This window comes from Manacus candei, unplaced genomic scaffold, assembly GCF_025592945.1.
Source record: "Manacus candei isolate 608988 ecotype Guabito, Panama unplaced genomic scaffold, ASM2559294v1 h1tg000033l, whole genome shotgun sequence".
Lineage (NCBI taxonomy): Eukaryota > Metazoa > Chordata > Aves > Passeriformes > Pipridae > Manacus > Manacus candei.
Genome location: NW_026138081.1, coordinates 1,255,840 through 1,278,546, shown reverse-complemented (window position 1 = coordinate 1,278,546; position 22,707 = coordinate 1,255,840). Strand labels below are relative to the sequence as shown.

At 37.0% G+C, this 22,707-nt stretch overlaps 1 protein-coding gene across 4 annotated transcripts in view; it reads right to left on the bottom strand.

Annotated features, from left to right (window-relative positions):
* The window catches only part of CDIN1 (CDAN1 interacting nuclease 1), a 124,726-nt gene that overhangs the window by 3,214 nt on the left and 98,805 nt on the right, over window positions 1–22,707 (bottom strand). The window lies entirely within an intron of this gene.

Genomic DNA, 22,707 nt, shown 5'->3' with positions numbered 1-22,707 from the left:
AGATTTGGGGGTGTAGACATTAAAAACACAAGAGTTTTAGCATGTCTCAGTTCATGCAAATGATAATACCATGAAGATAACAATGAATCCTTAAAATATAATCTCTACAATGAGCTATTATTCAGGCAATTACTAACATAAAGCACAATTCAGAAGAAACAGAAAGTTTGTGCTGTAATGTCTCTGAAACGTGCCTCAAGAATTCCTCAGATATTGCTAACTCTGACTGATCCCCACTAGGCAAACTCAGGAAGTAGCCCCATGGACTATTTTACCCATCAGGAAGTTCAGACCTTCAGGCTGGGTTCATAAAGAAGTAATCACTATCAATCACTGTGTACTGTGATATGTTTTGCACATCAGTTTCACGTTTTTCCTACTGAGAGCACTTAATTAAAGGGCAGCACTACTTCTGGTGTAGTGTTGCAGGAATTTTACAGTGGAATCATAAATTATGAATGTTGGGTTAGTAAAAGGATGTCTAAAAACAGAACTGCTTTCTGTAGTCTAACATTACAGCAGTCTGTACAACATTAGGCCAAAAAGCTTTTTCTTCCTTGATTTATTATATGCTGTAGTGAACTTGCCAAAACCAACAGTGCAGGATGAGCTGTTAGATACCGACTGTACAAGAAAAAGTTCAATAGAATGTCATGTAATGGTTTATATGCAAAGCTATGCTCAGGACTCAACCAATATGGTAGACAATTTTTGTTAATGTTTAATTATAATAAAAATGTGATGAGAGGAGCCATGGTAACCTAAATTTCCCCTGAGCAGAAAATACAAGCACTCAAAGCCATGGGTAGTACCAGACTGGCTTCATGAAGGTGGTTTCTTTCCAGCAGTGGGGGGAAACTCTATTTGATGTGCTTATCTAATGGAATAGGCATCAAAAGAAAAAGAAACCTCGGTGGTTTCCTCCTGCAGTTTCAATTAGATATGGTAGTCTTTTGCCCGAAACTGCTCCAGAGCGTTGTAACATTGTCTACGGCTACTACTCTTCAATCTCTAAGTGGCCACAGTTCAGTGGCAGAGTAAATAACCCCTAAGTGCAGCTGAGGCCACAATGGCAAATGTGCTATTTGCAACTGAAAGATGATATTTGAAAGCTGAAAGGTTAAAACTCTGACAAATCTGGCTACACTAGATAACACATCCTAACATGTTTGGCAATAAATACAGCTCAGACTAAAAAGTGGCTAATGTGGAAGGACAATGCTGCCTGCACACAATTCCTAACTTTTCTCTGGCTGGCCAACAACTTCAGCCTCTACTGTCTCTAAGGATATTGTCCTTTGTTCAAGTTCACATGGGGGCAAGACATGCAGAACCTCAATGTACTGGGGAGGCCAGACAGCCTAGCAGGAGCAAGGGGCCAATGGCAGATGAGGCCAAAGACTGATGCTCCCAGCCTCTGGTGAGAGACAGCAGTTTGCTGATGCTGGATGGACCCTTACTTTTGTTATTTCACAGACTGTGTATCTGTTCCCACATCAAGCAAACAGAGAAATGGGATAACTGGGTGGGGACGTACTTATGTACTAACCAAAGTTATTTTAAAAGCAAAAATCTCCGGAACATAGGGAACAGACCTTAAATTTCTAATGGGCTACTTTGTGCAAGGCAGAAGCTATGAAATGTACGTAAGTAGTTACTGATTAGGAGCATGTGTGCCAGGTAAAATCCTTATGCTGCTGCTCCCCCAAGTTTTGAAGGGGTCCTTTTGCTGTGTGGCAGTCTGAATCCCTCATTCATCGTAAAATGCATGTGGCACTCTACTTAAGTAATTTCTTAAGTTATTTTTGAAACTTTAATTTTAAATAAAATTACTACTTTGAGACAACTCAAAAGGCTAATTTATGTCTTTCTAGCAAATCACCTCAGCTTAAGCACAATTTTTGAGGCACTTAAAAAATTATGTTCAGAAATGCCAAATTTGGTAATAAAATTTATATACAAGAACATCTGTAGATTGTTAATGGCTGGAGCAAGTACATCTTTAGCATGAAAACATCCATCAATCCTGCTTTTGACTGTGGTGTTATAGCAAAACTGTTTGCCCTGTGCTGCCTAGGTTGCACTTTTTCCAACTCTATTGTGTCATTCCTTCTATTATAGCTCTATAGCACACAACTCCTGTACGATCACATAAAAACCCACACCATACTTTTGTTTAAAAGCACTTAAGTGCGCTACTTAAGACCAAAATTAACTTGTTGGCACATTAAGCATTTGCCACTGACTATCAGGAACTCCTGCTGCTAAGTGCTAATTTCTCTCTCATTAACGCCCAGAGTTGCCAAATCACAAACAATGCCACTGGTTAATTATTGCTGCCTTAATTTGAAACGACATTTAACCTTTTTGTGAAAGGGGATGAGGTAGGGAAGGGTAACTTAAAGTAAGAAGTATCCTTTTTAATTCGACTCCTTCCAAAGTGTGGATATGACAGCATGATGATTGATAGTCAGGCAACAAAATGACTTCTTGCATCACTTGTAACATTTAACAAGCTAGTGAATAACCGTGGTTCCCACATGAGAATGAACTTAAATAACAGAATGCTCACTTGGTATTGCTATGGAAAGGGGGACACATCCATTAGCTCCGAGGAGGAGAGAAAATCTTTGAATGTACTAATTGGTTCTACAACGTTAATAGAGACACAAGATAGGCCAGGTTATTTCATATGAAAGACACATTGGAGATAGTTTAAGATTAAACTGAAAATCTACCTTAGAATGTAGTAAACTACTGGACTCCCATGCGTTTTCTTCTTGCTCAGAAAAACTGAATAAATTCCTGAGAATGTACCTAACTTCTATTTTTCCTCCCTTGTCTTTCTTTAGTTCTTGGCCTGAAAAGCCTAGGTGTGAAGGAATGTATCCAAATGTTATACGAAACTGTAGATTCAGCTATTTCAGTGAAACTAGTGCTTTTAAAATGTTATTTTATAAGGAATTTCTTCTTAAAGCTGAAAAGAAACCCAAGTAACTAAGGTTTAGTTAATTCCATGCAGCCAAAATAGAATAAACAGCAAATACAGAGGCAAGCTTCCTTCAGAATATAATCAATATACCAAGTGAAAGTTGTCCACACAGGTTGCATCAGTTTACCTAAAAATCAACCAATAACTAGGTAGTTACCATTATATAAATCCTGGTTTAGTCATTGTCTAGTTTTGACATTAGAAGTTGTGACTACAAAGCAGTCAAAGCCAACTTAGCTGTACTTGGGGTCTGAGTACCAGAAGTGCCAAAAGGGAGGCAGGGAGGTTTATGACCCCAAGGCATGGCAAGACCAGAGCAGGATTACAAAAACCTGCGAATTAGTTTAGGCCTGATTTAGGCTTGATATAGAAGACTAAATTTAGTCTAAGCTCTAAAGGCAGAAGACAGTGTCTTTCAAAGAATCAACCAAAGCATTTGAGATAGATGACGGAGATAGTAAAATACAGTTTGAGTGCAGTTAAATATAGCTGCAGGCTCAACAAGTTCTTTAAATAAAATTTACATCTGACCATACCATTTGCTCTAAACAAGTCAGGGTTGCACTAATTTCAGATTGTTCAGAAGAACTCTTGTACTGGTTTAATGACACAAATTTTAAAAGAGACCCATAGTTAAAGAGGTACATCAATAATCCTGGGACACTGGGTTTTGTCTTGGAAAGCAGTTTCACAGAGATATGCTGAAAAGCCAGGAAGGTAAAAATCAGATAACCCAAAGCCAAATGGTTATTTGTCTTAAGAAAAATCACCACCACCACCACCAACGACAACAACAAACCAAAAAGGAATCATTAAAAAAAAAAAAAAAAAGGGACAGAAAACAACTAAGTAAAATGCAAATCTGGATTTAACTTGCCCTCCTGTTGAACCAGTTCTGTGCTAGAATATAAAGAAAACTTTTATTTATTTATCAAAGTGGCCTAGTAGGCTCACCCATATTCTACTTCACTTTGAGAAAAACTACTTTATAGTAATGTCTTTTCTTCTGGAATGTCTGTGTGGGGTCCCTACTAGCTTCTAAGGATTTGCCTAAACATGTGGCTATTGTGAGGCCATTTTTTCACCATCAAAAAGCCTTGCATGTGGTTTTATAAAAAATGCATTTTCAACACACTGCTTGATACTGAAAAGAAATGTAAAACAACTTGCAATTGTTTTTATACAAATGTTCATCTCAGTCTATTTGTTACAGATGGGTTTTACGCATCTCAGCATAATGTAAATAATCTGAATTCCAAGAGACTCTCATAATAAAATGCTGGCATATAAATTATTATTTCTAATATGCATGCATTTAAACAAATATTTTATCAAACAGATTTAGCCAGGTATTAATGTTATGAAAGCATAACAGTCTACCTGGTTGGTGATTTTAATTACGAAGGTCAGAACTGAATGTCTTTGAAGGACTGCATTCTGGTCTCCCTCACTTTTCAATGTCAGCTAAAAACCTGGCTTTGTTTTCTTGATTTTCTTTTTAAATATGAAGCAAATAAGAGCATTACCATTTGCACATCCCCATTTATTTCCTGGGGAAGGGGAGTTACAAAAGTTCACAAATAAATTATTACATTCTAAGTCAATTTAACATGGTTCTTCAGAATCACAGCTGTGAGCAAACAGGTTTTACTTGTAGTACTAATAAACCCTGAAGATAAAATAATTAACCCTTCCTATAATATCTAATACATTTACTGTTTAAGGACTCTCAACTTTTAGTGTACTTGTAGAAGTCTCATTTGTGTTAGTGGAGGAAATTTAGAAATTGGCAGAACTAGGCTTGTGGGCAACAACCACAGACCACATTTTCAAGTAAGGTCAATTGGCATCAGTGAGCCAACTTCCTTACGTCTAGACTAGTTTACTACTGCTGATGACACAGCATTATATATGTTGGCAAACATTTATCAGCCACTGCTCAGAAACTTATTTCGATTAGCAAGAAATTTTCCACTTAAACACCTACTAAAATCCTAATTCAGAATAGTTTACAAGATATTTTTTCTACTGTTCATTTATACAGAGTTCTAAAATTGAATAAAGGTACTTGTTGATGAAGACAGTGCATTTTAAAAACTCTCAACGCAATTTAAAGGTAATGGTGGGGCTTTATTATCCCTGTCAGTTTTCAAACCCGCCACACGCTTTTGCAATCCAGTGACACACACACAGCAACGTATTACTCTGACTTCACCAAATCTGGTTGAAAGAAAGGAAAAAAAGCCCCCAGTACTTATTAAAATCAAGTTACTGAATTACAGTTTTTGCTTTATTTTTGTGCCCAACTCCCTTAAGATACTTAACACTGCCTTCCTGCAGTAGCAGCTGCATAAAAATAAATTTCCTTGCAAATGTGGTTCAAGAAAGTTTACTAAGTTCTGATAATATACTTTTTAAGATAATACAAAACTTGTCCATGGTACTAACAAGCACTAGATCAAGCCTCACACACAGAAGTTAGCAGCGTAATACGTTTCAAGGATCCAGGCATCCAGTTTATGCTGCTTAAGGTAAAATTAAGCAAGTAAAACCTAATCTGCTTTAAGCTTTGATGTTACTACAGTAGTTGGGGGAAGTCTTGTTTTTACTGAAGACAAGGAAAAAATCAAAGTCTATTAATATTCTGCGAGACTTCCATTTCCAAGGAGGTTGTGACTCAAAAGTGGAAATTTCTTTTGGGCTGAGAAACGTAGGTATTTCCATGAATGCCAGATACTGATGTTACATGCAGTTGATGTGGGAGTTAGAGTTGTCAGGAGAAAAAAAAAACCGGATGGAAACAAATATCAGGTCTCTTTCTCTATAGTTACACCTCACTTGGATATGATTAAATCTTAATGAGCTTTTCCTTACACTAGCTGTCTTTTTATCTCTGCCATGAGACTGTTAAGGCTTCAATCAAATAGCAGCATTTCATCAGACTTATAATATGATTTAATTGCTTTTGGCATTTGGAGAAATAAAAACAAATCAAGTGATATTTATGTGGACATAAGGGAGCATTTAAAATATTTCAGAATTTTGCATAGCACGGTTTTTAAATGCATATTAATAGACTGCACCAGAAACTCTGCAAGTCACTGTCATTAAAATATTATAAATACAATATAACTTTTAGCTGCATAATACATTTTTAATAAACAAACTGTCGAAACACATTCTTCACTTGCACTTATTCATTCAGATCTGAGTACTGTTCTCCAGGCAAAGAAAGGATTTTTATAATCCTCAATGACAAGTTAGGCTTTTTTTTTAATACAGTTCTCATGGAAATTAACATCTAAAAACTATGATTAAATAACATCAAGGTTGCAGCGATTTACAAGGATCAAGGCTTTCTAAGTGAAGACTGATGCAGTGAGTGAGAAATAAAACACATACTGGCTCAAGGCAGCTTTTCATTGAGAAGAGAGTCTTTAGTGAACTTTGAATCTCTCAGGATTTGTTGGTTCATGTCCTAACTTCTACTGAAATATTCTGTTGTCTGTTAGCAGTATTCCAGATGCTCAACTCTCAAAGTGCATGTGAGTACTTAACGTAAAACACTTTTTTACTTCCAGTCTCAGCACGTTCAAAATCAGGTGATGCATTCTTTGTACATCAGATTGTAAGAATCTGTGCTGTGAAGACAGACTATAAGGTGACCCTATGCCTGCACTGCAGAATTGGGCTGATGTACTTAAAATCAACATGATTAATTAACTCACATCAACATTTCAGAAAAGAAATTGTTGATCCTCACACTGCTGGACTGTTTCATGGAAATAATGGCCAAAGTTTTATCTTAAGAATCATAGAATGATTTGGGTTGGAAGGGATCTTAAAAATCATCTAGTTCCAAGCCCCCTGCTGTGGGCAGGGATGCCAACCACTAGATCAGGTTGCTCAGGGCCCTGTCCAACCTGGCCTTGAACACTTCCAGGGTTGGGGCATCCACAACCTCTCTAGGCAACCTGTTCCAATGCCTCACCACCCTCTGAATAAAGAATTTCTTCCTAACATCTCATCTAAACATGCCCTCTTTCAGTTTAAAACTAGTGCCCCTTGTCCTGTCACTATCTACCTGCACAAAAAGTCCCTCTCTCTCCTTTTTATAACCTCCTTTTAGATACTGGAAGGATGTAATGAAGTCTCCCCAGAGCCTTCTCTTCTTCAAGTTTAACAACCCCAGCTATCTCAAGCTGCCCTCATAGGAGAGGTGCTCCATCCCTTTGTTCATCTTCCTGGCCCTTCTCTGGACTCGCTCTAACAGGTTCACATCTCTCTTGTGCTAGGGGTCCCAGAGCTGGATACAGTACTCCAGGTGGGATCTCACAAGGGCAGAGTAGAGGGGTAGAATGCTCTCCCTCACCCTGCTGGCCACACTGCTTTGGATGCAGCCCAGGATGTGGTTCGTCTTCTCAGTTTAAGCGCACACTGTTGGTTTCTTCTGGCTTTAGATGGGAACACTTCAGTATTCATCTTGGAAAACAATGCATTTTGGCTGCCTGGGAAAATAATTCTTGTATCCTTCTAAAAGAGATGATAGGCAGTGTTCCTGTACCTTACTTGTTACTTTGGAGATAGGTCCAAGATTCCTAGAAATACAAAGACTCTACATCAGTTAACCATCTCAATACAGGGCAAAGTGACTTCAGGCAGCCTGGATGATGGTCATAACTAACCAAAAGAAGCTCAATCAAAAAAAATCTCAAATCTGACAGGCACAATATAAGAAAAATGTTCTACATCTTCTTTTTCAGAAGCTTCATAAATTCCATTCTGATGGAGAAAGTCTAATATTCTATTCTGTATTAGGTGTGGCATATACATATTTGTCTTTCATAATACAGGGTTAGAACATTGTTTTATTGTCCAGCGTTTTACAAGTCCACTAATCTGTTCCTGTTCAAAGCAGCAACACTTTCATCTTAAAACAGGCAATTTGAGGACTAGCTTACTAAAGCTACGCTGCTTCTATTTTAAGTTGCGTTACTTGTATTTACCGGTTAAGACACTGCCAAGAATGTTTCTGTCTTTTGAAAAAACAGGGAAGAAAGGTGGTTGTTTGCATTGTAGAACTATTCCACATATTGTTGCTGAAAGCATTGCTTTCTGATTAAATCCAGGCAAGGAATGGTGCTTCCTGAGGTACTTACTTATTTAGTCTCCCTTAGAAAACCTTATGTCATTAGTTCTCTCTCTAGAGACTGCCAATGCAAGGCTGCTATTGTTTGATTCCGCACATTTGAAGTTGTGGATCAGTGTTGAGGAGTTACTGAGGTTATTTCAAACATTTTGTTAAACTCACAGCAGCCTTCCCAAAGGAATGCTTGGCTGAAAACTACCTCTTATCCTGGGTGACAGAAAACATAAGAAAAGCTTTTGAGTACTGTCAGATTGAAGTCCAGGCAGCCACAACTGCTGGTCAACTATGTTGCCACTAGGTGATTAAGAGTTGTTTATTTTTAGGGCTGGAAGTAACAGGCCATCCTAAGGCCAGTGCAAGATGATATCTGAATAATCTGTGAGTGCCTCATAGTTTGCAGCAATCCTTTCTTTCTGTGTAGCTGTTTATCTGGTGTCAGCGCTCGCTGGAAAGACAGGATATGTCAAAAGTGCATTTAACAAAGGAGGCAGAACCGCTCTCACAGCAATCGATGTTTGTTTAATAATTATTGCAAAACAGAGACAAACTAATCAGAAAAGTTGTTCAGCAAATTTTGATAGCAAAAATGTCGATAAAGGCACTAGATACCTGTGTGCTTACCATTTGCTGAGTATAAATCTTGGAGCCAGCACTAAATCTATCTCAATTTGAATGAATTACTAGACAATTCTGTATCTCAAAATCCTTACACACAAATATACAATAAAAAACCCCAATGTAACAGATGATTAACAAATGAAGGACAGCTCATCTGTGCTTCCAACTTTGCAGACCAGGGAATTAGTCCAAGACTGGATAGTAAATCACACTGAGTATCTCCACACAATGTTGCTTAGCAGTTAACTACCAAACACACTATTGTGTATAATTGACATTTTACGTGTGATGCTATACTTAAATTTACTGTCTCTCAAAATGTAAGTCACCTATCCGTATTAAGCAGGGAACAGTTGAAAAAGGAAGTGATATGTCTGCTGCCTATTACTGTGGAACCTGGTGCCCACCCAGAACGAAAGCAAACACTTCCTCTGACCTTGAATATTCCTGTTGCCTTTGTAATTCACTGGCAAACTTTACTTGTACCTGGCACTCACTTATTTCTAATGTCTGAGGCTCTTTACCTTGTCTCTCAATTTGATTCATATACCCAGTGTCTGTTCAATCTGAGTTGGTCCTGCCCCACTTCATATTTGAAAATAACTTGGGGTTTAGTTGTTATTTAGAAAAGGAGTGTGCCCTGAGATACTTGAGTCTTAAGTTTCACCTGCAAAATATCCAGTCTCCCAGAAGAGATATTTTCACATGGTTAAAGCTGGAGACTGTTCCAGAGACTTTGGGAGACAATCAAGGCAATGTGTAGAACCATTCATTTATTAGTGGGTGAAATAAGTGCATAACTGGGGATGTGCAAAGAAATCTATTTCCCTTTTTTGCCTTCTGTCTCCATTACTTACAAACACAAAAACACACACGCACACAGAGCTCTACTGCATGCACTTTCTGAAAAATTAATGCTATTTGGATTTATTTACATACTAACACTAGAATTTATGTCCATACTAGAATTTATGTCCATACTAACACTAGAAACAATTTAACTTCGGTTTTCTTTGCTTACTATACACCAAACCTTTCTGGCATCACCATCAAGGTACAGAAGTCTGTTCAAAAGGAAGATATAAAAATGTACATGGCCACATAAGTGAGACCAGAAGGAGGGAGAGAAAGAATCAGAGGAAAATGCTATTGCTTGTGAAGGTTTAAAAGCAACAGCAGATTAGTCAAGTTAGCCAGTGACATATTACCATCCATGTCTGATAAGACCCGAGGCAGAAGTCTGCAACATGACAAAATAGCATAGTATTAACATTTTCCCTCATACAACTACATGTTGGAAATAGTCAAAGACAAGTTGGACTACATATTCCTGTGTTTTCTTTCTTTCTTTTTTTCTTTTTCTTTCTTTCTTTCTTTCTTTCTTTCTTTCTTTCGTTTTTAATTCTTTGTCCTGCAATTGCTAGATTGCTAGATAAAGGAACATTGTTGGCTGACAGCCTTCCAAGGGCATCACAGATAGCACTAGCAGTCTCATTTTAAACAAAACAGAAAAAGTGTGAGTTATTGAGCTGCTATTCCTGTTCAATTCCTGACCTCTTTAAGACAAAAGCAAAACTAACAGAAAATAAAAGCAACAACGAGAAGAAAAATAAACGCAACTTTTCCCTCCAAAGACAAATTAAATTTAAGTAACCAGCTTGGAACATCACGAACAACCAGTTGTACTAAACCTCCTGAGACTTGGCTAACTTCCACTTGACCACAGCCACTTTGTTGTTTTTCGGTTCTTACACTGCCTAAAAGCTCAGAGTAAGTACATTAACTGATAAGATTAGTATCTGTTGTAAGCAGCTGTCTTTCCCTCTCCCTTATCAGCCAAAAATTGCAAGGAGTTTTTTTTTTTTTTTTTTTATTTAAAGTGCTTATTTTCTAGTATTCTCCCTGTATTTGTGATTGCAATGTCATAGCACGCCACGCATTCAAAATGTAATGAAGAACAGTGGTTAAAAATGGTTCCTGAATTCCATGGTTGCTGTACTCTGACAGAAACCTCTCAAGAAAGCTGTCTCTCACAGAAATCCACTTGACAGGAAAAGCCATAATGCAGCTTAAGGAGAGGTGCTGACATAAGGTTTCCATCTGCTCCAACCTCAGCACTGAACACTGAATATGTTGAAAATGTGAACGACACCTTCAACTTGAACCAAGTAATGGAAGACCAATATAGACAATAAAAGATACTTAAGATATTTTTCTTGTCAGTCCCCTCAGTTTATAGCACTCTTGCAATAAAGGGGGGGAGTTGCGGGATCTTCCTGTCTGGTCAAGCTAAGACCATTGTTACCTGGAAGGCATAACCCCACTCCCCAATTAAACCCCAAAAACACACTCAAAAAAGAGGAAAATACAGTCAATAAGTAAGAGAAGAGAGAACATCTACGCCTCATTAAACAGTCAGTGAACACTTAAGCAATTTCAACTATTTCCTTCTACTTCTAGGATATCTCCATACCAACTACTGACTTTTGCCAAAGATTTCAAAGTGTCTCTCTGTATCTTTGAGGTATCACCCTTTTTACAAATCAATATTTCTATACTCGAAGTAACTTTGACACAGTTTGAAGTAAGTGAATTGACTTGGAGGTAGGCATGTATACAACAGACCAATACACCTCAATTACATACTATATATTACTTCATACAAATACACCTAAGTCTGGCATCATCTTCCTGAAGAATGAGATGAATCCTTAGTGGGATTTGGACCTTTTCAGTACCAAGTCTGCTATGCAGAATTCCCCAGTGACAAAGCTATTTCCATCAGGCTACAGAGAGGCAAACTGACTACCACTTGAAATAGTATGGTATGTTCTGCCCTGGTTACAAAAACAAGCTGCCCAGTCACAAAAACCAGCTTACCAAACTCCTTCCCTGCTCAGAAGTACCTGACAGCAAGACGTATAAATCGATGCAGGCATATCCATTTTTTTTTCCTTCAAGCTCCCTAGGCCTAAAGCACCAGGATGAACTGCTAAAGGAAAACTTGCACAGGTACTGCATTTTTGTTGAGGGTAAAAAGGACTTCCAGTTTGAGACCAGAATATCTCTCAGTTTCACAGCTGCTAAATCCACATTAACATTTTTAAAAGCTATTTCTAAAGCCATACCAATAGATTAAGCATTATTTTTAGTTAAGTTCAAAGAGAAGAAAAAGTACAGCTTTGCCTGCTCTACCTGATTTCACTATGGCAACAGCAGAAAAACGGTAAATTCAGGAGATTAGGAGAACTTTAATTCCAGATGAACCAGCAAAAATAAGAATTAAGAATTAATTTATGATTTCTTGTTTACCTACAGGCACTTTTGAAGCATTCTTTAATTAAAAAAACCTCAAGTCAGACCACATTAAAAAAGATAGAAATGTTATAGAACAGTATAGAACAGCTTCTATTTGCTTAAGTAATGTTTCCACTTTAATGTACTTACTTGATCTCATTTGATTAACGCTGCCAATATTTAGTACTGTGCAAATTTATGGAAATCTAACTTTAAAGAGCTTTGCGGTACTGAGTGATTTTTTAATTTTTTATATACTTATACTGAAGTGACTTGATGAGATTCTGGAATAAATGAAATATAGCTCAGTAGCATGTAGTGATGTCTTGTGACATGCTGTGAGGTAATACAAGCAGAAACATGTCATCAGTGTGGGTAAAATAATCTGAATGCTTTCAGATTGGTTTACTTTGCAGAAAAGTCTGTCCCATGACTATAAAAAACTGTGAATAAAACCTGATAGATTTTTTTCCCCATGGGCATTTAAGGAAAATTGTGCACTTGCAGAATATCTTACTTATATACTGCAGAAGTTGTGAGATTGTCTAATATTTATGTTAGAGGAAACCAAACTGCATTCCACTTTTTAGAAAATGGAAAAAAAACCAAAACCAAACCAGATACTATATTTGGATTGCTACTGTGTAAATACACAATTAAAAAAAAATCACAGAATCACAGAATGGGTAAGGTTGGAAGGGGTCATAGTGGGCCATCTGATCCAATCTCCCATCTCAAGAAGGGTCATCCTAGAGGACATTGCACAGGATTGCATCCAGTAGGTTCTTGAATATCTCCAGTGAGGAAGACTCCACAACCTCTCTGGGTAACCTGTTCCTGTTCTTCTTTACTGCACAGTAAAGAAGTTCTTCCTCATATTCAGGTGGAACTTTCTGTGCATCAGTTTCTATCTGTTGCCTCTTGTCCTGTTGCTCAGCACAACTAAAAGCCTGGCTCCAACCTCCTGACATCCTCCCTTCAGATACTTAGAGACATTGATGAGGTCCCTCTCAGTCTTCTCTGCTTGAGCTGAACAGGTCCAGCTCCCTCAGCCTTTCCTCATAAGAGAGGTGCTCCCTTAATCATCTCATTAAGAGTCCCTTAATCATCTTTGTGGCCATCTGCTGGACTCGCTCCAGGAGCTCCATGTCTCTCTTGCTCTGAGAAGCCCAGAACTGGACACAGCACTCCAGATGCACCTCACTAGGGCTGAGCAGAGGGGCAGGATCACCTCCCTCAGCCTGATGGCAGTGCTCTTCCTAAGGCACCCCAATGGCCTTCTTGGCCACAAGGGCACACTGCTGGCTCATGGACAGCTTGTTGTTCACCAGGATCCCCAGGCCCTTCAGAGCTGCTTTGCAGCAGGTACTGGTCATGGGTTATTCTTCCCCGTGTCTAATAAAAAAGTATAATAAATCTAAATTAAAAAAAACCCAACTAATAAAAGAGCAGATGTGGTGCAGGTAAAGTTTTAACTTTTTGATATCTGTCTGGCAGCCACGACCAATCTAAGAACATTTGTTGTCTTAAACACTAAAGATCCAGAAACTAAACCAAACATTTATTAGTCATTGTTTAAGTTATCTACTTTTTTACTGCAGGTAACTATTCTGACTTTTGTACATGATCTGCAGTTTAGCAGAAACATGCCCAACATATTGCTACAGTTAATTTCAAAACCTACACATAAAGCCTGCGATAAAGAAATTATATTTCCCTTTGCTTTACCAGAGGAAGAAGGAATCAATCTCTCTAACAGTTGATCAGTAAAGGGATACAAAGTGATGCAGCTAAGGAAAGGGTAAAATAATCCTGAGAGGAGGAGAGAGATTTTCACTAAAAATCTAGAAATACTGTATTCCCTTAAACACTTGCTTAGTCCTCATCTGGAAACTGTAGACAGGTCATTCAAGAAAGACATATAACAGCTAGATATGGAGTAAGGCTACTGCAATGTCCAGCAAAAAGAACAGTCAGTTGTTCATAGGGAAGACTAGATGAGTTTGGTCTTTCCAGTCTAGGAGAGCAAAGGCTGAGGAGAGGTGTAATTGTCCTCCATCCACCAGGGAGACCAATGTGCTGGGTCTAGAAAAAACTTCCAGTGAGGATAGTGGGATCAAAACACTTGAAATGATTTTAAAATCACACTTGGTGAGTTTAATAAACAGGTTAGAAGACACAGTGTTTATCACAGCTGGGGACTAGACACAGTGAGAAAACCTTACACATTTCTAAATGTAGTACAAAAGCCTAGTAATACAAAATGCTCTCTCAAGCCATTTGAAATGGTATCACCACTGCTAACAAAATTAAACACAGACCCAAATGTTTTTCCCTACCTGAGGAACAAAGACAAATATCTGCATAATATAACCTGTATTTATAAAAAAAGATACTAAAGTTATCCAGAACGCAGGAAAATAAAGTGTTTAAAAAAAGGTAAGATTAAAAGGAAATCTCCTTTTCAAATGAGCAATATGAATCTGAACCATATTTATGCCTAAAGACATAGCTCCTGTCTAATGTTCAAGCCTAAAGCAAAGTGAACAAAGATACACTGAAAGAAATGAAACAACCACAAACCCCTCAGAATTCTGAGTATTAGCTCCATTACTAATTCCCTGTCCCAGTTTTTAAGGAGAAAAATATTTTATTATCTGTAAGCAATACCTATGCCAGTCACACCCTCCATCCCACCCCATTTTTTTTTTATTTAATTTATGGATTCTTCTTAGGGTTCTGGTTGTAACGTATATGGTTCATAAAAGGTTCCTGGGATGAGGTGACCACCTCATCACTCCTGACCCACCTGCCGAAGCAGAATCAGTGTGGATACTACAGTTCATAAAGCACACAGCAAATCTAATGGTAAGTGAAGGCACAAAATTCTCAGTGGAGAAGTTGTGCTTGTAAACCAACTTCCTGGCAGAGTTAAAGGTGACAGGTGGAGTATACCACTTACCACAAACTTGCCTGCAGTAAAAATGGGCTGAACATTTTTTGCTTACAAATAGAGCTAAACTTAACAGTAAAACAGAACAAAGCAATAGCAACTGAATCAAATGTGACAGCAAAACCCCCATTTTATGCATACACTTTATTACAGTTCTTAACTTTGTGTTTGTACAGCAAATGAATTTATGCTTCAGCACATCTAAAACTGAATTACAGAGACACACACAGTGGTAATTTTCTTTACAGTCACCTACCAACTGAATGAGAAAAAAAGAGGGCAACTATTCCAGAAGAAAGTATACACTCAATTCCTTTGTTTTATCTGTCCAGCCACTTAGAGAACAAAAATATTTACTGTAAGGATGAGCCATAAAGTGTCAGATATTAGATTCAAAGTGTGAAGAAAGAACCACCTCTATCTACTTCCATATGCTGAATTTTAGCAAGAATCCTTTTCATTACACTGTTTTTGGAATAATTAAAAAAATAAGAAGCATGAGAGATGAAAATGACATACTGTCATGGTAGATTTAGTCTTTGTGAAAACAAAAATGTAGAAGGATATATGAAGCAGAGGTGTGGTGTGAAACATCTGGACAAAAATTAGAATAAAAATCCAAAATGCACGATGTTAGAAAAGCAGAGAGTTAAGCCATTGTCCTCATTCAGCATTAACTGGTACTTGCCAACAAATTTGCAACAAAGACTGACAATAAATAAACAGATACCAAACAATGGCACCTAAATGTTCACAAAATTTCAGAAATATAAATGGTCTAAGATAAGTTATGTAAGGAGCGAGCAACTACCCTTCCTGATTTTGTATCCAGAGCTTAGTGAAATATTACATATTCTTAGGATATTACATATTCTTAGGATTTTTCCAAAATCCAAGAGAAACAAACTCAACAATTTTAGTGTATTATCAGAAGGGTGAATTTAAATACGAAGCTCTCAATTGACAATAAATATTTTTATTTTTAACATTAAAACACCTTTGAAAATCCTTTACCTTTTGTAAATCCTACGTTTCCAGATGAATCTGAAAAAATCAGTAATTATCATGTCGGACTAACTTATAGATAAATTAAATACTTAACTTTAAATTTTACATTTTTATCATTCTATACTTATTAGATTCTAATAAATAATTTTAACAGATTGTCAGGGAGGGAAGCTTGATAGTTTAGGTTTTTTCATTACTAAAATGAAAACAATGAATTTGGAAGTAGAGACCAAATTTGTTTGGGGATATTTCAGACTTATTACTCTATGTTAACAAGATCACTTTAAACTTTTTTTTTTTCATGTTTTGCCCATAGAGTAGTTATTACAATCATAGAATTATAGAATGGTTTAGGTTGGAAGGGACCTTAAAGGTCATCCAGTTCAATCCCCCTGCCATGGGCAGGGACACTTCTCACTAGACCAGGTTGCTCAAAGCCCCATGCAACCTGGCCTTGAACACTTCCAAGAATGGGGCATTCACAAGATCTCTGGGCAATCTGTTCCAGTGCCTCACCACCCTCACAGTAAAGAACTCCCTAATATCTAATCTAAACCTACTTTTTCAGTTTGAATCCATTCCCCCTTGTCCTGTCAACTACATGCTCAATAGTCACTCTCCATCTTTCCTGTAGGCTCCTCTCAGGTACTGGAAGGCTGCAATTAGATCACCCCAAAGCCTTCTCTTTTCCAGGATGAACAATCCCAATTCTCTCAGCCTTTCCTCAAAGGAGAGGTGATCCATCCCTCTAATCTCCTCTGGAGTTGCTCCAACAGGTCCTTGTCCCTCTTGTGTTGGGGACAGAGCTGAATGTGGTACTCCAGGTGGGGTCTCACCAGAGTGGCTTAGGGGGGCAGAATCCCCTCCCACAACCTGCTGGCCACACGGATTTAGATGCAGCCCAGGATACAACTGGTTTCTGGGCTGCAAGTGCACATTGCAAGCTCATGCCCAGTCTCTCATCCACCAATACCACCTTTAGAGTAAGCGAGGGGTAAATATTTGGTGCTCAAGAATGGCCTTATAGGAAATGTGTATTATGTTTACTGTTAGTCGATGATGAAATGTCAACAGACTAAAATATTTCTGTATTAAATTATTCCATTCAATAAAAGCATCAATAGTTTGCCTGGTTTTAAAATATAATTCCACTACAATGCAATAAAAGAAATAGCACTACTGTAAAAGCTTTGTTGTGCATTAGTCTAAATTAACCACAGCCTCTCAGCCCCTGGACTTGGGGTATTGTTAAGGGTTTGACAAACACAGATATAAAGAAATTCAGAGATCAGACTAAAAATCTTTACTTGCCACTTTGTGCCTAGATATAATAATTCAATGACTATATTAAGGATAGGCCAATAACTCCAATAATTCCCTGTCTTTATGGGTTTAAAATAAAACCATTAAAGTAGATGGTATCTTTAAAAAATAGTAAATAAACATTAAGGATGTTGTGCACACACACACATGTATTACACAGCACTGTTTATACGATGTGGTATTTTTTCACATGTGGAGGGCAAAATGGTTTCCATTACCTCACTAAAACATACACAAATAAAGAAATATTGACCATTCAATCAGGAGTTGCAGGCACTGGACTGTATGATAGGGACCTTCCAAATACAATTGAAGAAAATGTACCTCATAAATAATGCTCTGGCCATTAAAGCGAAGACAGTCAACTCACAGTTCACAGGATGCAACATGAAAAAGCAAGGTGACCCAGCATGATGACAAGGGAATTTTTGGAATAGTTCAAAAAGAAGAAAAAATATGAATGGACAAAAATATCTCTTTTCTCGATATATAATCTTCTTTACTATTTCAGATTTTTCCCTGTTTTAAAGCATTCCATCTCATTCATGGTTCCCTTATGTGAATGGAAGGTAAAGAGATGCACTGAAATCTCTCATGACAATGAAGCATCTCACAGTTATTTTAATTTCTGACATACATTATGATCTGTACTTAATGGATCCTCTGTTCTTATGCGTTTTTGATTACATCAGCACGTATTTTACTTATTGATCAGCAACTCTATTTGTCTTCTATATCACAATTTGGCATCAATACCAGAAATGGGATGAGATACAAACAAAATGATACAGAATTACTAAATAATAGTTGATCATTAACTATATGTGCAATGCATGACTTGTCAGAATCAGATTTAACAGTAGGTAATGAATGCTTCTTTGTACTGCACTTCCAGAAATTTGACAGAAGAAAAAAAGATGCTTTCAGACCTAAAAAAAAATTGCAATTACTAATCACATCTGAGGATTATTGGTCTTTCTGACTAAGAAGTCAGAGATTCCATTAGATGCCTCTTTATAGTTAGTTATGAGTCACTTGGTGATCTCAGGTGGATCTCTCAGGTGTATTACAACTCTGTTGTAATGCTCTCAAAACTCAGCTTGGTCCCAGGGAGTTACTTTGCCAGTTGTTATTCCCAACTGTTTGGACACCAGAAAAGCAATGCAGAATGTACCACTCACTATTTGGCTGAGTAAAATCTAGAAACTCAAGCTGTAACATTTGATTTGATATTTGACTTAAAATGCAGGGGTAACCACAACAAAAAAACTCAACTATGTTTTGACATAGCAACATTAAAATTTAGTCATTTTTGATCTGATGAAACACTTGAGATTTTTGAAGAAGAAATTTTTTATTTTAGTTTCCTGAAGTATATTTCAGAATTAAATGGCATCCCTCACACCTCTCTCCCTTTTCTTTTAACACGTTGGAATGTGGTTACACTTCCTCAACTCTAATGAAGTACTATAAAAGAGTGGAGGAGGAGATATGATTCTCCAGTCACAACAGCTATCCACACTGAACACAGAGCATTGCAGGACTGCAGTTATTGCTTTATTAAAAATGACATGAAAGACAACATTTCAAGTTCACCCAAATAATTGATATATTCTCAGCTGGACTGAAGCAGACATTTCAGTTTGATTTTTATAGCAGAAACATTGAAATTTATGAAAATTTTGTTCTCTGTCCAAGACTGCCCCAACAGCCAACAAAAAAATTCTTCAACAAATTTTCTGGAGTGACAATGATTATTTTTCAGTTAAGGAAAGAAAAGTAGCATAAGAAATCAAAGAAACAGGTAATTTCAATATCTGATAACCAAAAGGAATGTTTTGACAGAAATGACTTTATCTCCACTGCAGTCTTGATGAAGCTTTTCAGATTTTTAGTACTCGCTTATCTTTGTTACTACACTCAGGCATGCATATATCTTCTGAGGGGTCTGCTTTAATGGCTGAACTCTAATGGCTCAGCTGACAGGGTATGTTAAAAGACACCAAAAATTAGTAGTCAATTTGATCTCCATGCTATCCACTTTTAGACCTCTAAAAGAGCAAGGCTGATCTATATATTAAAACAATCCAAAACCAAAAAGTGGAAAATAGACAAATGGTAAAACAAAACAAAACCAACCCAAGACTGGAGGTAAGCTTCATAACAAATGATACATTTTCAGCCAGACAACTTCAATGTAATACTTATTTTCCAATTATCTGTCCTATCTTTTAACTTAAAGTTGTTTATAGATGATAAATGAAAAGATTCCCGGGGAATAAACTCAGAGATAGCACCAACCTGATGATTTATATATTGCTGTAGTAACAAAAAAGGGGGCATATTTACAGAAATGCTTACATACACATGAATATATAGGTGAGAGAGAGCATGCTCAGAATGGGATGACCTATATTAAAGTAATCTTGGTTAAATTTTGTTTTTCCTCTTGACAAGGCAAATGTAGTGAGATTTGATTATGATCAATTCTGTGCATCACTGCTGCTTTCTAATCCATACAGTTCACCTTCTGGACAAGCTGTGTTAAAAGAAATAAGATTTGTTTCTCCATTCCCCCACACCCCTCTGAATAAATTCAAAGTGTAAATTTATTAAAGTGATTAAGGAAAAGCATAGGATAAATAGGGATAATTTGCCCTTTTCAGAGCAAAGTGTGACTGCTTTTCATTATAGTTTCATAGGATTTACCAGATTTCCATGAGGGCAAATGCTTTCTTTTTAGAATTAGTTTCATCAGGACTTCAATACAATATATAAAAGGAATGTGAATATTTGTTTTGGGGTGTATTTTTTTTTTTGTTTTGTAAACGGAACAGATCGTACAAGTTATTTATGTGCAGAATCAACATGAATATTGTAACACAACTTTTATTACAGAACAAACTGAATTTAGGAAGACGTTGAGTTGTGTATGGAGAAAGTTGCATATTTTCTGAATGACTGACTTTTAAGAATAAATAAAATACAGAAAGTGCTGTTAAAATGGGTATTTTGGCATTACAGTTATAGTTTGGCAAAAAAACAAACACTCTTTACATTTGCTACACTGAATGATGTTCATTGCAAAATAGTTTCTTGCATTCACTAGTCAGTTTAGAAAACTGGAAGTTTAGGAGTTTATTACTCTCCTGACCAAAACTTTTAATTCATTAGTCTGATTTAATCAATGGTTAGAAATATTTTTTGTGTGCTATTACTATTCTTAAGCTTAAAGAGCTTTCTCCTAGCTGTTTAATCACTGATGTACCTTGAGAAAACCAGTGCATTTGTCATATTTAGCCCACTTGCTCTTGGATATATTAGGACAAATAAGATGATATACTGCAGACTGCACTTTTTTTCTTCTACTGAAAGTGACTGATCACCTAAACTGCTTAATTTGGAGGATAACACTTCAGTCACTGTAATGAGTAAAGTATAAGACTGTTCAGTATCTTCTAAATCATATACATTTAAACAAGGATCATACCATGTCAAATGTTTCTTGAACTCTGTCAGGCTTAGTGCCTTCCCTGGGGAGCCTGTTACAGTGCCCAACCACTCTCTGGGTGAAGAACCTTTTCCTAATATCCAGCCTAAATCTCCCCTGACACAATTTCAGGCCGTTCCCTCGGTTCTATCACTGGTCACCACAGAGAAGAGATCAGTGCCTGCCCTTCCTCTTCCCTTCATGAGGAAGTTGTAACTACAATGACATCTCCCCTCAGTCTCCTCTTCTCCAGGTTGAACAAGCCAAGTGACCTCAGTTGCTCCTCATACAGATTGCTCTGCAGACCCTTCACCATCAGTAATATTAGTTTATAGAAGCCAATTATTATCTTTTTTTTTTACCATTGCACTTTGCGTTTTGAAACTACACTAGATAGCTCCAGTTGCAACAACCAAGATCCACCATTTTATCTGAGTTACAGAATACATCCATATTTTTTAAACCCAGCTTTCATCATATTGAATGCGTTTTCATAGAACAAGATTATTAATTTCCAGGATCAGGGCAGCTTTGAACTACTTCAATTTATTTAGATAACAGGATATTAACTGCCACTAACCACAATTTGACTAAACCTAAACATCTTGTCTGTTTTGCATTTTGCTTGCTAACAATACAATAACCACTTTCAATTACAATAAATGATATTCAAATTGACTTTGTAGTCTACAGTGAGACTGCAATAAGTGCTAAGTCTCAACACCTTCTAGAGCCCATGCAATTAAATTTTAGGAAACAATGTTTTCAGGAAACTAAGTTTGCTTTGAATAACACAACTGATTCAAAGTAATTAAATTTTGAAGTCCTCTGGCTATATTAAAGGGTTAATTTAAGCAGGACAATAAATTTTTGACATATGACTAGATAACATGAGACTCACTAATAAAAAATGCAAGTCCCTCTTCTGCTGTTTCTCTTCCAGATCAATGAAATTTTTAAGTTTGGTATTAAGTTGCATCTTGATCTGTTCAGTTACTTCTATGAGGCTACCCTTCCATCCCCAGATGTTCGAATCCTGGTCTAAGATCACTGATTTTACTAGTGGGACCATAACAAGAACATTCTGCCATGCAATACTCAGGCTGGAGTTAGGGCATGGAGCTGAAGTGCACAGCCTAGAGGCAAGTGAAGACAAGACTGAAAATATTGCTACTTCTCAAGCTGGTTTTAAGAAATCAGAAGCACTTAAACAGAAATTTCTCCTTATTTTTTTTTTCATTTCCAGGAAACACGAGTGTTCTCTGTCCCACTTTCAAACTCAATTTTTCAAAACAGAAATCACACAGTACATTTTCTAATTCACTTTCATGAGTGTTGACTCTCTCTTTACTGATATCACATTAACATTAACAAGAATGTTGCTAGTAATGAAAAAGACCTACACCCTAAACCAACCTTTTACTGAATTGGGCTTCCCTCCTATTGTGGAAATTCTCATTCCAGATATTTAGGAAGTAATGAGACAGTAATTATTTACAATGGATTTTTTATACTTCTTTTTAAGTAGGAGAAGCAGCAGATACTATTCTAGCCCACTGATGGTCCTCTTTATTACTAACAGTGCGTTTTCAGTTTCATAAATGTGGTCACACCCACTCATATGCTAATCAAGTCCCTCATATCTAACTCGGACTCTTGAATCTGGAGTCAAAGGGCAGTAAAAAAGTTCTCTGCCCCAGCTGCTCAATAACTGGCTGTCAGGATTTACGAAACTAAACCACAGTGGACAAAAGTCAGTTAATGTTACTACCTAACAGAAACATTCCCAGGTAAAAGTCATATGGAAAAACTTCTTGTGATCAACTGCTTTTATTTCCTCTTGTTGATATTATATCATTTGTAGATACTATACTAGA